Source organism: Acinonyx jubatus, chromosome C1 (assembly GCF_027475565.1).
Source record: "Acinonyx jubatus isolate Ajub_Pintada_27869175 chromosome C1, VMU_Ajub_asm_v1.0, whole genome shotgun sequence".
Lineage (NCBI taxonomy): Eukaryota > Metazoa > Chordata > Mammalia > Carnivora > Felidae > Acinonyx > Acinonyx jubatus.
Genome location: NC_069381.1, coordinates 25,029,721 through 25,044,152, shown reverse-complemented (window position 1 = coordinate 25,044,152; position 14,432 = coordinate 25,029,721). Strand labels below are relative to the sequence as shown.

At 44.3% G+C, this 14,432-nt stretch overlaps 1 protein-coding gene and 1 pseudogene across 4 annotated transcripts in view; one reads left to right on the top strand and one right to left on the bottom strand.

The window, feature by feature from the left end:
• The window catches only part of PHC2 (polyhomeotic homolog 2), a 115,575-nt gene continuing 101,143 nt past the window's right edge, over positions 1-14,432 (top strand). For 2 of the 4 annotated variants that reach the window (XM_027059747.2, XM_027059745.2), the window contains exon 1: positions 1-123. The gene's annotated coding sequence lies outside the window, so the exon portion shown is untranslated. Of the gene's footprint in view, positions 124-407; positions 963-14,432 lie in introns of those variants that run through there. The other 2 variants (XM_027059749.2, XM_053210970.1) reach the window with 2 other exon arrangements.
• LOC106973175 (26S proteasome regulatory subunit 4-like) lies at positions 10,578-11,920 on the bottom strand (annotated as a pseudogene).

The following is a 14,432-nucleotide window of genomic DNA, read 5'->3' as shown; positions in this document are numbered from 1 at the left end:
CTCCTCCCCGGGCTGTGTCCGAGTAGCCAGCAGGGTGCGCGGCGCCGAGCCGAGGGGGCGGGCTGAGGGGCGGCCCCCGGGAGAGATCGGCCAGGTGGAGGAGGAGCGCGAACGCGACCGCAGGTAACGGGCGGGCGCGTGCGCGCTGGGGCCGGCTCGCGGCGGACGGGCAGCGCGCGGGGCACTCGAGCCGCCGCGCTGCCGGCTTAACCCTTTGGGCACCCAGCTGTCACGGCCGGGCCGGGGCGCGGCGGCCGGGTCGGGCCGCGCGGGGCGGGGCACTGCCGTGGGCACCGCAGGCAGGCGGCGGGCGGGCGGGCGGCCTGACCCGGGATCCGCGGCGCGGGGCCCGCGTGGGCACCCAGCAGTCCGGCCGGCGGAGCGACCGGCCGCGGCGCGCGGGGTGCGGGGACCCAGCGGCGACCAGGGCTGCGGAGCAGCTGCGGGGCCGGCACTTGCGGCAGGCTGCGGGGGGACCGGCTGGAGCACCGGCGCGCGCGCGCGCGGCTTCTCCGGGGCTGAGCCCCTTCCGCGCAGAGGCCCGCGCAGAGGCAGCCCGTGGCCTGGCGCGGCCTGCGTCCCCTGAGCTCGTCCCACAGAGTGTGAGGAGACCCTGGGGTCCGGCCTGACCTCGGCGTCCCCCACACAGCCGGGCCTGACAGCCCAGCCGCCGGCACTTTTGACCCGGAGTCACGCTGGGGCCCCTTGTGGGACGAAGGCGAGATTGGTGCTTAGGGGGCACTGGCGGAGGGAACTGGGGACTGTCGGTGCTGGGAGGAGAGGACAATCCCCTAAAGAAAAAGCAGGCCCCAAGATTTGCCAGGTTTGAGAAGGAGGGATGCCCAGGAAAGGCACTGGCCCCTTGTTTTCTGTGCTGGGTGATGACCTGACACTCATGGGCAAAGGTCACTGCCGGACACCTGGATCGGGTCTGTCATGTCCAGAGGAAGCGGCTGTTTTGCGTGAGTTTCTAACAAATTTCTTATAAGGCAAGGTTTAAATTCATCTTTCTTCCTCACCCTTCTAGGTCTGCTACAGAAGTGTGTTCTTTTAATTATCCACCCTCCCCCCCCCCCCCCCCCAACCACCACCAGTTCGCTAAGATCTGTGGCAGCTTTAGGCTCACGGTGTCATTTAGCTTGCACTACAACAGAAATGGTAGGATGGACCATGTGCCACTAATGTTAAGCTTGCCCTGGGAGCTTCATGGAAGTGTGTGGGTGTGGGTGTATGTGGTGTGGTGGTGGTTGGGGGGGGGAGGGGGGATGCTGCTATCATCAATGGGGATGAAAAACTGGCTAATGTGCCAGATATATCAATAGAATTTCCTTTATGAGTCTAAAGTCGTTTCTTCCAAATCAGGGAAAAAAACGGGGCTACACATGAAAAGTACTAGGAACCAATTTGATTTTTGCAAGGGAAGTGCAAATTGTACTTTCATATTGTTCTTGATGTCTTTCATCACAGAACAACAAACACTTGCTATATGCCAGGCACTCTGCTGTGCCTTGTGCTATGTCTTGGGGATGCAGAGATGAATAAGATAATTAGTCCTTGTCCTCAAAGAAGTAGTGGGAGAGACAAATAAAATTGCCAGTAAAAGTGATCGCATAATAGATGTGTATATAAAGAGCTGTGGAAACACAAAGGAGAAAACAATTAGCTGTCTGAGAGGGTCAGAGAAGGCTTTCCAGAAAAGAACATGTTTAAGCAAGATCTTGAAGGATGAATAGGAGTTTGCCTTGCAGAGAAGATTGAGAAGGACAGGAAGGGCAGCCAAAAAAGAGGAAACAGTAAATACAGCTGAAGAGTGTGGTATCTCTAGGTAATTGCTTCATATTGCAGCCATGGCCTTTTCCCTTTCTCAATGAAGTAACTTCCCAAAAGTAATCTAGAATTTCTAATTGCCACTATAATTTTCCTTCTTATTGTTCTTCCTCTTATTTTCCTTCGTATTGTTCTTCCTCCCCACTTTTTCCCCTCATCAGTTTTTCTGAGCCTCATTCCATACAGCAAGAGGAAAATACAGGTCATAACCAGGGAAGCAATGCTGAATGTCAAATCTGTGAGGTCAGATTTCTGAGACCTGAGGAAGTGAGTAATAAGGTCACAAGCTGGGAGGATCTGGAGCAAGAGAGGATCTGGCCTGTGATATGGGTCAGGACAGGCAGTTCAGGACTGAGACCATGAATCATGCAGGAGTGACAGAGTCCTCTGTTACACGGTGCCAGCTGCAGAGGACAGGGTTAGATCTGACAGCTTCAAGCAACTATTCAGAAAAGGACAGCGCTGTCTCCTCAATAGAATATTTCCAGCATTTCCTTCTTTCTGTTCTCTCCCTATTACCCTCTTTTGATCCCATTTTCCATCCATGATGCACTTTTATTGGGCCTCTTTTACTGAGGGCTTAGCTACCAAAGCAGAGAAATCCTGTTCTGCTGCCTTAGCATCCACCTCCAGAACTATAAATAGTCCATTTTACCTCATAAGCCATCAACTAGCCAGCCTATTTTTACTTCCTAATCATTTGGAAATAGTGATGATGGGCCTAGCGGTGTTACAGTGGGCATCCCCAAAGCTCACCTAATGTTCGAATCAGATAAAGGCCTTTTAGCTTTGTTTAAACCAACATTTATTTTTAGAATGGATAGTGGTGAATTTTTGGCAAATCCCCGGTCTTGAACTATATTACAGAGGAAGCGATGTAAAGAGGTGATGTGCTTAATGTGGACTGCTAAGATGGACAATTCTGTAAGTGCTAGAGAGTCACGGGTGCTATTTAAGCAATTTTCTCGATCACCATGTTTACTGAGCACCTGCTTGTGTGCAAATTCTGTGCTGTATTTGTGGTTTGGAAAACACAGGAAAATGAGAGAGGTGGTGTCGTCTGGGAATTATTCTCTGCTAAACAAGGATTTGGATCCCAGTTCCAGCAGTTACTTGCTATGTGACTTGGACAAGTTAGTTGACTTTGTTTCTTCATCTGTAATAATGTCACCCACCTCATGGAGTTGTGAGGATTAAATGTCAAGCAGCCATTCAGTAAGTTTTCAAAGTGATGAAACATGCGGTATTATAGAAGTTGAAGCAAGAGAAAGATCATTATGGACTGTGATTCCCAAGGAAGGCGTTTTTTAGAGGCATCGTGAATTTTGTTCTATAGAGAGAAGGAGGGTGGAAGGAATTTCCAGATGGGAGAAATCATGTTTATAAAACACAGGACTGGAGTATGGAAGAAAGTTTTCAGGGACCAATCTGGCAGGATCAAAAGGTTTAAGTGGAGAAGTTCTAAGACTAGAAGTGTTGGCTGCAGCCAGATTTTAACAGGCATTGAATACTGAACTAAGGAGTTAGAACTTTATCCTGTATGATGGAAAGTCTGAAGATGTTTGGTTAGGGAAATGTGGGGTTATGAGAGTCTTTTTAAGAAGAGTCTCAACAACAGTGTGGAGAATAAACTTTAGTAGGGATGGGGTGCCTGGGTGGCTCAATCGGTTAAGCGTCCGACTTCGACTCAGTTCGTGATCTCATGGTTCGTGAGTTCAAGCCCCGCGTTGGGCTCCATGCTGACAGCTCAGAGCCTGGAGCCTGCTTTGGATTCTCTGTCTTCTTCTCTCTCTGCCCCTGTCCCGCTCATGCTCTGTCTCTCAATAAATAAACGCTAAAAAAAGTGTTTTTTTAACTTTAGTAGGGATAGAGAACTGTACAACCAGCTAGTACATTATTTAAGTAGCCTAGGTGTGAGGGGGTAAAGAATTAGGGTGATGGAGTGAAAATAAAAAGATGGGTTCAATAAGTATCATAAAGGAAACATGAACAGGACTCTATGACTGACTGGATACAGAGGTCAAGAAACAAGGAAAAATCAGATCTAGCCTTGAAGATGGTTGACAAGATTAACAGAGATAAGACAAAAAGGAAAACCAGTTTGGGGAGAAGAGGAAATGCTAGGTGCTAGATACCTTTTTAAAAAATGTTTATTTATTTATTTATTGAGAGAGAGAGAGAGAGAGAGCAGGGAGGGGTAGAGTGGGGAGGAGCAGAGAGAGAGAGGGAGAGAGAGAATCCCAAGCAGGCTCCACGCTGTCAGTGCAGAGCCAACTTGGGGCTTGATCTCACAAACCATGAGATCATGACCTGAGCCCAAATCAAGAGTCAGATGCTTAACTGACTGAGCCACCCAGGGAGTCCACTAGGTGCAAAATATCTTGAGGTGATACTGGAACTTACAAGTGGACATGTCCCATAAGTATTTGGAAGTGAGAGACTTATGCTCAAAACAGAGAAGTCAAGGAGTATTGTGTATAGATGATGATAACTGAAGCCATGTGATTAGCTTGCCCACCAGTGGTAGCAGCATAGAAACAGAAGTATGGAGGACCAGCGGCTAAAGCTTGAAGATTGCCCACATTTAGGTAGGTAGGAAGAAGAAATGTAGTCAGTATGGTAGGAAAAAAAGGAATATCAGAGAAGCCAAGGAACCATCTTATTTATTCATCCAACAAATGCGTTCCCTTTGTGTACCTGAGAGATGCGAGACTGAGTAGTCATTCTGTTGGCCATGAGAGCGCATATCACCAAAGTCAGAAGAGAGGGTTTCAAGCTGGAGGAACTGGTCACCAGTATGAAATTGTACAGAGAAGTGGGAAATGCCCATTTCATTTAGTAAACATAGGGTCATTAGTAACTTTTTGAGAACAATAGCTTTAGTTCTCGCCGATGGCGGGTGTTCACCCATGGGGGTGGCCACGGGGATATTAAACACCAGAGTGAAAAAAGATGTGCCATGAGATGTGGTTAGGAAATGGGGACCGCGTGCAGATCACCCTTTGTATACTTTATAAAAAATGGCAAAAGAGAAGTAGGAAAGTGGTCAGAGAAGGCAGAAGAGCCAAGCAAAAGATTTGATCTTCCTTGTCTGCTTCATTATTTTAGTTTTCTTGGAACCTCAGTCTCATGCTTTCATGTCCTTTATAGCAGTTCAGTAATTCATTTCCTAAACTTACTGCTCTGACAGTTACCTGCATATTTCATTGAACAATAATAGATCAGCTACCACTTATTGAGTGCGTACTATGTGCTAAACACTTTGTATACGTTCTATTCATTATCCCACTTAATCTTCACAATACTGGATTACAACCATACAATATCTCGGAAGCATGGAGAGGCTAAATAAATTGCCTAAGATCACATAGGGGATCTGGGATTTGGACCCAACTCAGACTCTAAAGCTCTTCTAAAGGACCATGCTGTAATAGTCCCTGAAGGCAGGGCCAGCTTCATGAGTGTGCAGCCTATGCAACCTCTCGGGGCCCTGCATTTAGAAGGGCATTCTTCTCCCTGCATCTCCTCATTTGGTTTAATGCTCTGTTGTTGTTACCTTGAAATTCTTAATATTTTTTTTTAAGTTTATTTATATTTGAGAGAGAGAGGAAGAGGGAGGGACGGAGAGAGAGGAAGAGAGAGGATCCCAAGCAGGCTCTGCCCTGTCAGCACAGAGCTCAATATGGGGCTCAAACTCGTGAACCATGAGATCATGACCTGAGCCAAAATCAAGAGTTGGACGCTTAATCAACTGAGCTACCCAGGTGCCCCTTAATAATTTTTAATGAAAGCCCTGCTTTTTCATTTTGCACTGGGCCCCACAAATCAGGCAGCGAGTTCTGCCTGCAGGTATTGATACTTTGCCTAAAGCAGGAAAAGCATGTTGTGCTGGGTCCCTTGTTTTGATTGTGTAGTGTATCTAAGTCCTTGTTGTGTCATGGTGCACGGTCACATTTTCCTGTGGGCTTCTCACTTTGGACTCCTGATGGAAAAGGCAAAGGGGGGATATTTTGAAGTTCAAGTAGATAGCCAGTAGGAAAATAGAGAATAAAGAGGCAAGGAACTATTTACCCGGAATGGCTCCTGGAAACTCATCCATCGAGTCTTGAGAGTATTATTAGGTAGAGTTATAGTCCTGCTGCTGTCTTTACTCCCAATTTAAATAAGAAATGAGTTCATTTCTATTCCTTTTGTAGTCAAATAGTCCCATTTGCTTGTAGGAAGCTATGGCGACCTTTTTTAACCTACTGAAACAGAAATTGGGGTTGGACAGGTATAATACAACTTGTCTGCCCTGATCTGATGTCTTTTTAGCCAGGCTGATGCCTCCCCTGCACCCCCATACCGGGGACTACCCAGAAGCTGTGAACCATGCAGCCCCATTTACCTCATGTGTCTTGAATGTCCATGTTCACCCTAATCTTCGTCGCCTGCTCTATTCCTTTATCTACCCACATGAATCATGGAAGCCAGGAAAACTTAATCTTGGATATTATCTCTTATTTTTGGCTTTACAGTCATTACTTGGCACTGACACCAAATGAAGTTTTTCTGGTCCTCACGATTATTGCTCTCTCAAAAAACAACTTTTCCTTACCCTCTTGCTCCTCCCACTCCCGGTCCCTCTGTGTAATCATTTGACCAGTACTGACCAAGTGCTTATAGCACTTGATGCTAGCTGACTACCTGACCAGGTCCCAGCACCAGCCAGCTTAGATCCTTCTGTGGAGGATATCAGACAAGACTGTGATTGTGTTGCTTCCTCCCATTACCTGTGTCATTCCCATTCAGAGTGCCTGTTCTCACTTTCTTTTTTGTTTTTTAATTTTATTTTTTATTTTTTAAATTTTACATCCAAATTAGTTAGCATATAGTGCAACAATGATTTCAGGAGTAGATTCCTTAGTTCCCTTTATTTATTTAGCCCATCCCCCCTCCCACAACCCCTCCAGTAACCCTCAGTTTTTTCTCCATATTTATGAGTCTCTTCTGTTTGGTCCCCCTCCCTGTTTTTAGATTATTTTTGTTTCCCTTCCCTTATGTTCATCTGTTTTGTCTCTTAAAGTCCTCATATGAGTGAAGTCATATGATTTTTGTCTTTCTCTGACTAATTTCACTTAACATAATACCCTCCAGTTCCATGCACATAGTTGAAAATGGCAAGATTTCATTCTTTTTGATTGCCGAGTAATACTCCGTTGTATATGTACACCACATCTTCTTTATCCATTCATCCATCGATGGACATTTGGGCTCTTTCCATACTTTGGCTATTGTTGATAGTGCTACTATAAACATGGGGGTGCATGTGTCCCTTCGAAACAGCACACCTTTATCCCTTGGATAAATGCCTAGTAGTGCAATTGGTGGGTTGTAGGATAGTTCTATTTTTAATTTTTTGAGGAATCTCCATACTGTTTCCCAGAGTGGCTGTACTCCTGTTCTCACTTTCTACTCCCAACATGGACCAGGTGAGCCTAAGAAAAACTCTTTATAGTTTTAAAGAGATTTAGAGTATAACCCTATGGCATATGTCATGAAACAAAGTTTCAATGGCCAGGTGTTCTCCATGGTCTCCTACTTGTGCTGGTGGTATAGTCTCCATAAGGTCCTGTAGTAGTCATCTGCTGCTGTGTAACAAATTACCACCAAATTTATCAGCTGAAAGCAACAAACATCTCTATCTTTTAAGAGTCAGTTCAAGCATTGTATCTCAGAAGCATTTCCCAACTTGCTTCTAACGAATTAGTATCCTTACTCTCTGGTCTTCCTTTGTACTTTTAACATGTCCTTATAGCACTTACCACAGTGTTGTAATTGCTAGGCACCAGGTCTTTTTCATATCTGTAGCTGCAATTCCTCAAACCATTCCTTGAACATAGCTGATGCTCAATAAATAGTTGTTGAATATGCTTAAAAATATCTTATACCTTTATATACTTTCTACTCTAGAAAACTTATATATACTACAAAGTATTTAGCCTTATGCCCTATGATAAATATACCCTTCTTCATCTCCCTGTCTAAAGGCTCAAGTGTCACGTTGTTGAAGATGTAAAGAAACCATTGTATATGTCAAAGACTTGTTGACACACCAACTCACCTATTCCAGGGAGGACTTGTTGAACTTGTCTGGGTTAAGTCCCTGTTCCATCCATACTCTGAAACCAGTTCTGACCTTTGTAGGAAATTGTATAACAAGCCCCTAGCCCAAAGATACTTGGCTCAATAACAAAGCCAGCATTGGTTCACTATTTAAATATTTGACTATAAACTTTATGAAGGCAGGACCTGGGTCTGGCTTATTCACTGCTGTATTCCCAGCACCAAGTACTATTTGATGCTTAATAAATACATGGGTGATGAATTAGTGACACTCCATTCTTGAGTCGCATGTTCCATTCCTGTTATCCAGGTCCCGAACTCTGATCACCCAGAATCTTAGGCCTGAGTTCTTCATTTCATATGGCCCATTTTGTCTTGCTCCTTGACTCGTCTTTTCCAGCTCCTCATCATAGCTGATCTTTGTGAATTTGACCCCTTGCTTATTCTGAATTAAGGTTCCTCTTCCTGTCTTGATCTTTCTAATAATATTGGCCAGATGCCCTTAGGAGACTATTCTTTTCTCTACCTATAACCAGAAACTGTATGTGTTGAAAAGTATTGAACTGAAGAGAATTCCATTCAGATTTCAAAAGAGAGGAGACAGGCCCCTTAAGAAGTGAATTTTGGCCAGAAACCAAATTGTAAAATTTTGTGAGTCTGTTAAACTGATTAACTTGTAAACTTAAGCAATTCAATGCAAATTAATTTTTATACCAACCAGCAAATCCAAGGAGGGGAGGGAATTAAGTGAGTGTGTAAATATGGTTGCCAGGGAGACCTTTCCTGACAGAAGAGAGAACCTCACAGGAATGTATACAGGCCCAAGAAAGCAATGTAACCTGATCTTTCTCTGTTCTCTTTTTGATGGGGGAAGAAAACAATGTGGAAACCATGGGTACAGATAAGGGTGGCTTTAGGCTCTTCTAGAGACTGGAGGAGTAAGTTCTCCTTCTTGAAACAGGGCTGAGTAGTAGAGTTTTCCAGAGCAAAATGACTATTACAAGGCACCTATTCCTTCCGAGGAAACTTCTGGAAATGTAGAGCACTGAATCCATCTCTGAAATAGCATTCATTCATTCAACACATGTTTATTAAGTACTTTCTAAATGGCCCATTGCCCAGATGGGAATATGGTTATAAGGATTGATAATAGTTTGAAGGTACTGTATCATATCTAGTGGATGGTCTTAAATTTTTGTCTAAATAAATTTTTTGAAATAGAAGGTAATATATGGACCTAAATATTTAATGCTTTTTAAATTTTTTAAATGTTTATTCATTTTTTGAGAGAGAGAGACAGAGTGTGAGTTGAGGAGGTGGAGAGAGAGAGGGAGACACAGAATCTGAAGCAGGCTCCAGGCTCTGAACTGTCAGCACAGAGCCCAACGTGGGGCTCGAACTCATGAACGTGAGATCACCACCTGAGCCAAAGTCAGACACTTGACTGACTGGGCCACCCAAGTGCCCCAATGCTTTTTTTTTTTTTTTTTTTTAATTCTTTTATGTTATGTCATGTTAGTCGGTTGAGTGTCCGACTCTTGATTTCTACTCAGGTGATGATCTCATGGTTCGTGAGATCGAGCTCCTCATAGGGTTCTGTGCTGACAGTGTGGAGCCTGCTTGGGATTCTCTTTCTCCCTCTCTCTGTCTGCCCCCCCGTCTCTCTGTCTCTCTCAAAATAAATAAATAAACTTAGAAAAAGTAAAATTCTATTTGTAGTAAAAGCATGAGCACAAGTGAATTTTCTATTTTTGTATTCTCAGGTCATTGCTCTTGAGAAAAACCTAACGTGAAAATTGATCCATAAAGCCACACCTCAAGGTGGATATTCATCTAGTGACAGTGTCATCTGAATTGTAGGTGTAGTACCAGTTAAGGACAAATCCATCTCCTAGAGAGCTACAATCCAAAGAGACCCTAATATTTTAGCTACAAATGATGGGTGATTTGAGGTCTAAAATCTTGGCTGTAAAATGCATTTGGGTTGAAATGTGTAACACTGTCACATATCTGAGGCCTACCCTTCAGCGTCTCCCCATGTACTTTAATATGCTGGAGTTTTGTACTGTGTATGGTGCCTTTCAGTGGCCCGCAGAGAGGGAAGTAGAGGGTAATGGTTAACAGCATGGACACGAGAGCCAGACCGCTTGGGTCCCAGCTCTGCCTCTACCACTCGTTCACTGGAGCTTCACAGCTTTCTTCAAGTCCTTCCCCCCTCTGCTCCAGTCTCTTTGTGCACAGTGAGGATAATAATAGTACCTAGCTGGAAGAAGTATAGAATTAAACAGGTTAATACGTGTGAGGTGCATAATAAGTACCATGTAAGTTGTACCTCTTATTACTTCCTGTGTCCTCCTAGAGAGTAGGGTTGATTCCATTTGAAGGAAGAGCCAGTTGAGATGTATAGAGGTAAAATTTCCCTAAAGTTGCACAGTAAGTTTGGGCTCAAATTATTCTCTTTCTTTCTTCCTTTTTTTTTTTTTTTGAGAAGGAGTTTGCTTTACTGGGGGGAAAGCACTGTACATGATCAACAGATGAAGGCAGCCCAGTGGGCATCCTGCACATCACACTCAAAAAGGTACACAGGAGGTTTTGCTAAGAAAGATCAACTGGAACATGGGTTCCTCTGGGTAACTTCCCCAAACTCATCCCCCCCAGGAGCTGGGACACTCCTGACCATTTCCTTGAAGGCAAATGTGGTCATTACAGATAGAGCCCCTCAGGGGTGCATTCTTGTTTTTTATAAAGAACATTTTCTTTAGATTTTTTTTTTTATGAAGAACATTTTCTTTAGATTTTTTGAAATCTTCATTTGTTGCTTTCATTCTACATTCTCTCAAGGCCATCAGACCAGCTTCTGTACAGATTGCCTTGATGTTGGTCCCAGAAAGGCCATCTTTAGCCATGATCAAGTCATCCAGGGCCACATCATCGGCCAGCATCATCCTGCTTGTGTGGGTCTGAAAGATGTGCTTCTTAGTCTTTTCATCAGGCCGGGGAACTCAATTTTCCTGTCTATGTGGCCTGGTCTGACAAGTGCTGGATCCAAAGTTTCTATTCAGTTTGTGGCCATGACTTTCACAAGTGAAATCCATCCAACTGGTTCAACAGTTCCAACATTGTTCATTGAATTTCTGTCTCACCGCCACAATTTGAGGCATATCTTTTTGTTCCAGTGGCTTCAATTTCATCAATAAACATGATGGATGGTGCATGTTCTTCCACAGCTGGAAACAATTCCCGAATGAGTTTGGGCTTCTCACCTAGGTACTTCTGAATCAGTTCAGAGCCACCACTCTTAAGGAAGTGTCTGAGGCTTAGTTTGCTACTGCTTTGGCTAATAAGGTTTTACCTGTGCCAGGTGGACCATAGAGAATGACCCCCTTTGGGGGCTTTATACCCATCTCTTCATAATATTCAGGATGAGTAAGAGGAAGCTCCACAGGTTCCTTAATTTCCTGGATTTGTTTGTCCAACCCCCCAATATCAGCATAGGTTTCCTTGGGGTCCTTTTCTACCTTCATCACTGTGACCAAGGGATCCATGTCATCCATGAGCATGCCTATGATGGCATGCACCTTGGGGTTGAGCAGGACTGAGCAGCCTGGCTCCAGCAGATCCTTGTCTACAAAGGAAAGAATGCTGACATTGTGTACTGTGGGCTCAGATTATTTTCATTCTTAATTTAGCCCTGAAGCTTTCCATTCTACTTAGTAAGAGAGACAGAAAATGAGAATTGGAGTAGGAGAGACGAACTTGGCTTTGGGAGCATTTTGAAATAGGGATTATTTCACAAAAGATGCTGGCACTACAGCATACGAAAATGAAATTGTCTTCTCAAAGGCAAAAGAGTGTAAGAAATGGTTGGGAATCATATAAGACAGGGGATGTCATACAGGGGCAGGCCTGTCGTATGTTGAGCCCCAAATTCTGTCTCTGATCATGATAACAAGGGACAGTTGGAGGGGGTACTGTAGCTGCCATCCATGATGGGATCTTCTGGTTATAGGGATGGACCCGCCCATCCCTAACTGTCTTAGGGTCCTGCCTAAGGACACTAAGGCTAGTTCACTCAAGGATTTAAGCTCTATTTCTATTTTGGGTCTTTAAAATCTGTTCATTTATTCAACATTTTTAAAACTCTGTACCCCCATGCTAGTAGCTAGGGATGCAAAAATGACTAGAACCCAATCCTGGCACCCCAGAGGTTTATAAAGGAAGACAGATGTGGAAATGTTGATTATGGTATTGTACTTAATGCCATTAATAGGAGTATGGGCAAGGTGTTTTGCGAGCTTAGAGGAAGGATCACTTAATTCTGCTTAGAAATGTCACCTTCTAGAGAAAGTGACATTTTAAATGACGACAGGAGCATAAGGAGTCCTCAGGTGGACAGTGTGGCTCAGACAGGAACATTATGTACCAAGGTGGGGTGTTTGTGTATGGGAGAGCAAGTATACTTGGAGAGTTCCAAACATTCTGACATGTTCAGAACAAAGCGTACGAGTAGGGTAGTGGCAGAAACAAGGCTGAAAAGTAGGTCAGCAGCAAATACAAAGGCTTGGCTGGCCAAGCTAAGGAATTTGGACTTACTGTGCAAGGCCCTGAAGAGCTATTGGAGCACAGGAGCAGTGATGGGGTCGGGCCTGCCTTTTGGGAAGATCAGAGCGGCAGTGTGGAGGGTGGTTTGGACTGAAGTGAGACCAGAGACAGAATCACAGGGTTAGAAGAGTGTCTCTAGTTCCACTTCTCATCTCCTGCCAGTATTTTTACTGTCGAATATATGTACTTGTTCCTTCAGCCCAGATTTATCAATGGCATGCCAGGTACAGGGCTAACTGCTGGAAATTCTAGAAGAAACCACACACAACCCTGCCTTGGAGTTACTTACAGGGTCTTACTTGTCCTAAACAAAAGCTTGCTTGTGTTTTTAGTCCTCCTTGTCTACCTTATGCCTCACCTTGGTCCCAGGGCTGGTGTTCTGTATATGAAGGTGAGCTGTATTGTGCTGGCCTTGTCTATGCTCATCATGATGTCCCTGTCGCCATTATAACTCCTCTCAACCTTCATCTCTCCTAAGCACAAAGCTCTCATCACTTAATGAATTCCTATGGAGAATGAATCGATTACATCCCCTTTTTAGACTTCTGCTATTTAAATTCTTAATTTACTCTCATTTCCCCAAACGTCAGGCACTCTACGTTAGTGCTCTTAGTCACATATTAAACATTTCAGGCCCTACTTCCTATCCTTTACTAGCTTACGAAGTCCTTACTCTCTTCATTCTTTTTTTCTTACCCCAAGGACACAGATACCAGAATTGCAGACTGCATTATTTTCCATGTTTTTTCTTTTTCTTCTTATTTTATTTGAGAGGCAGGGTGTGTTTGTGACCAGGGAAGGGGCAGAGGGAGAAAGATTCTCTCTCTTTGAAAGAATCTTTTTTTTCACTTTTTTTTTCAATGTTTACTTATTTTTGAGACAGAGACAGAGTGTGAGCAGGGGAGGGGCAGAGAGAGAAGAAGACACAGAATCTGAAGCAGGCTCCAGGCTCTGAGCTGTCAGCACAGAGCCCTATGTAGGACCCGAACTCACGAACCATGAGATCATGACTTGAGCTGAGGTCGGACACCCAACCGACTGAGCCACCCAGGCGCCCCCTCTTTGAAACAATCTTAAGCAGGCTTCACACCCAGCACAGAGCCCAATGCGGGGCTCAATCCCATGACCCTGGGATCATGACCTGGGCGAAAGCAAGAGTTGGACACTCAACTGACTGAGCCACCCAGATGTCCACCCCCCACCCCTCACTACCCCGTGCTTTTTCTATGTGGCGTTAATGCCTTTCACCCATGAGATCACAGTCCCCAAAGGAAAAACTCCTCCCACTCTGAAAATCAGGAAATTGAAGATGAGAGGATATTTCCACTGCAATAGAATAACAGAATTTTGTTAGAAATAGTAGTATTTAGTCCATAATAATACATTGTGATTATGGTTTATTGAGCACTTATTACATATGTTAATTGCCATGCTAGAACTTTACATGAATTCTTATTTAAACCTCAAAGCAACTCTGCAGGGTAAGAACTCTTATGACGCCTATTTTACAGATGAAGAAACAGGCTCAAAGAGGTGCAATGATTTGTCCAAGGTCACATCGTTAACACATAATAGCATCAGATCCCGAACTTAGGCCTGATTCTAGAAGTGCATTTCTTCACTACTGTGGAGCACAGAGTAAAGGTGCAGGGTCTGAGTGGAGGTACCTGTGGCCAGCAAGAGTGAGCCAGTTGTCTTCAATGTTTAGCCATAACTGCAATCATCAAATCTAGTTCTTGGTTCTTTTTTTCTTTTGTAATTTTATTTTATTTTGGAGAGAGAGAGCATACTCAATCAGCAGGAGAGGGGCTGAGGGTGGGAGAGAGAGAGAGAAAGGGGGAGAGAGAGAATCTTAAGCAGTCTCCACAATCAACATGGAGCCTGACATGGGGCTCGAT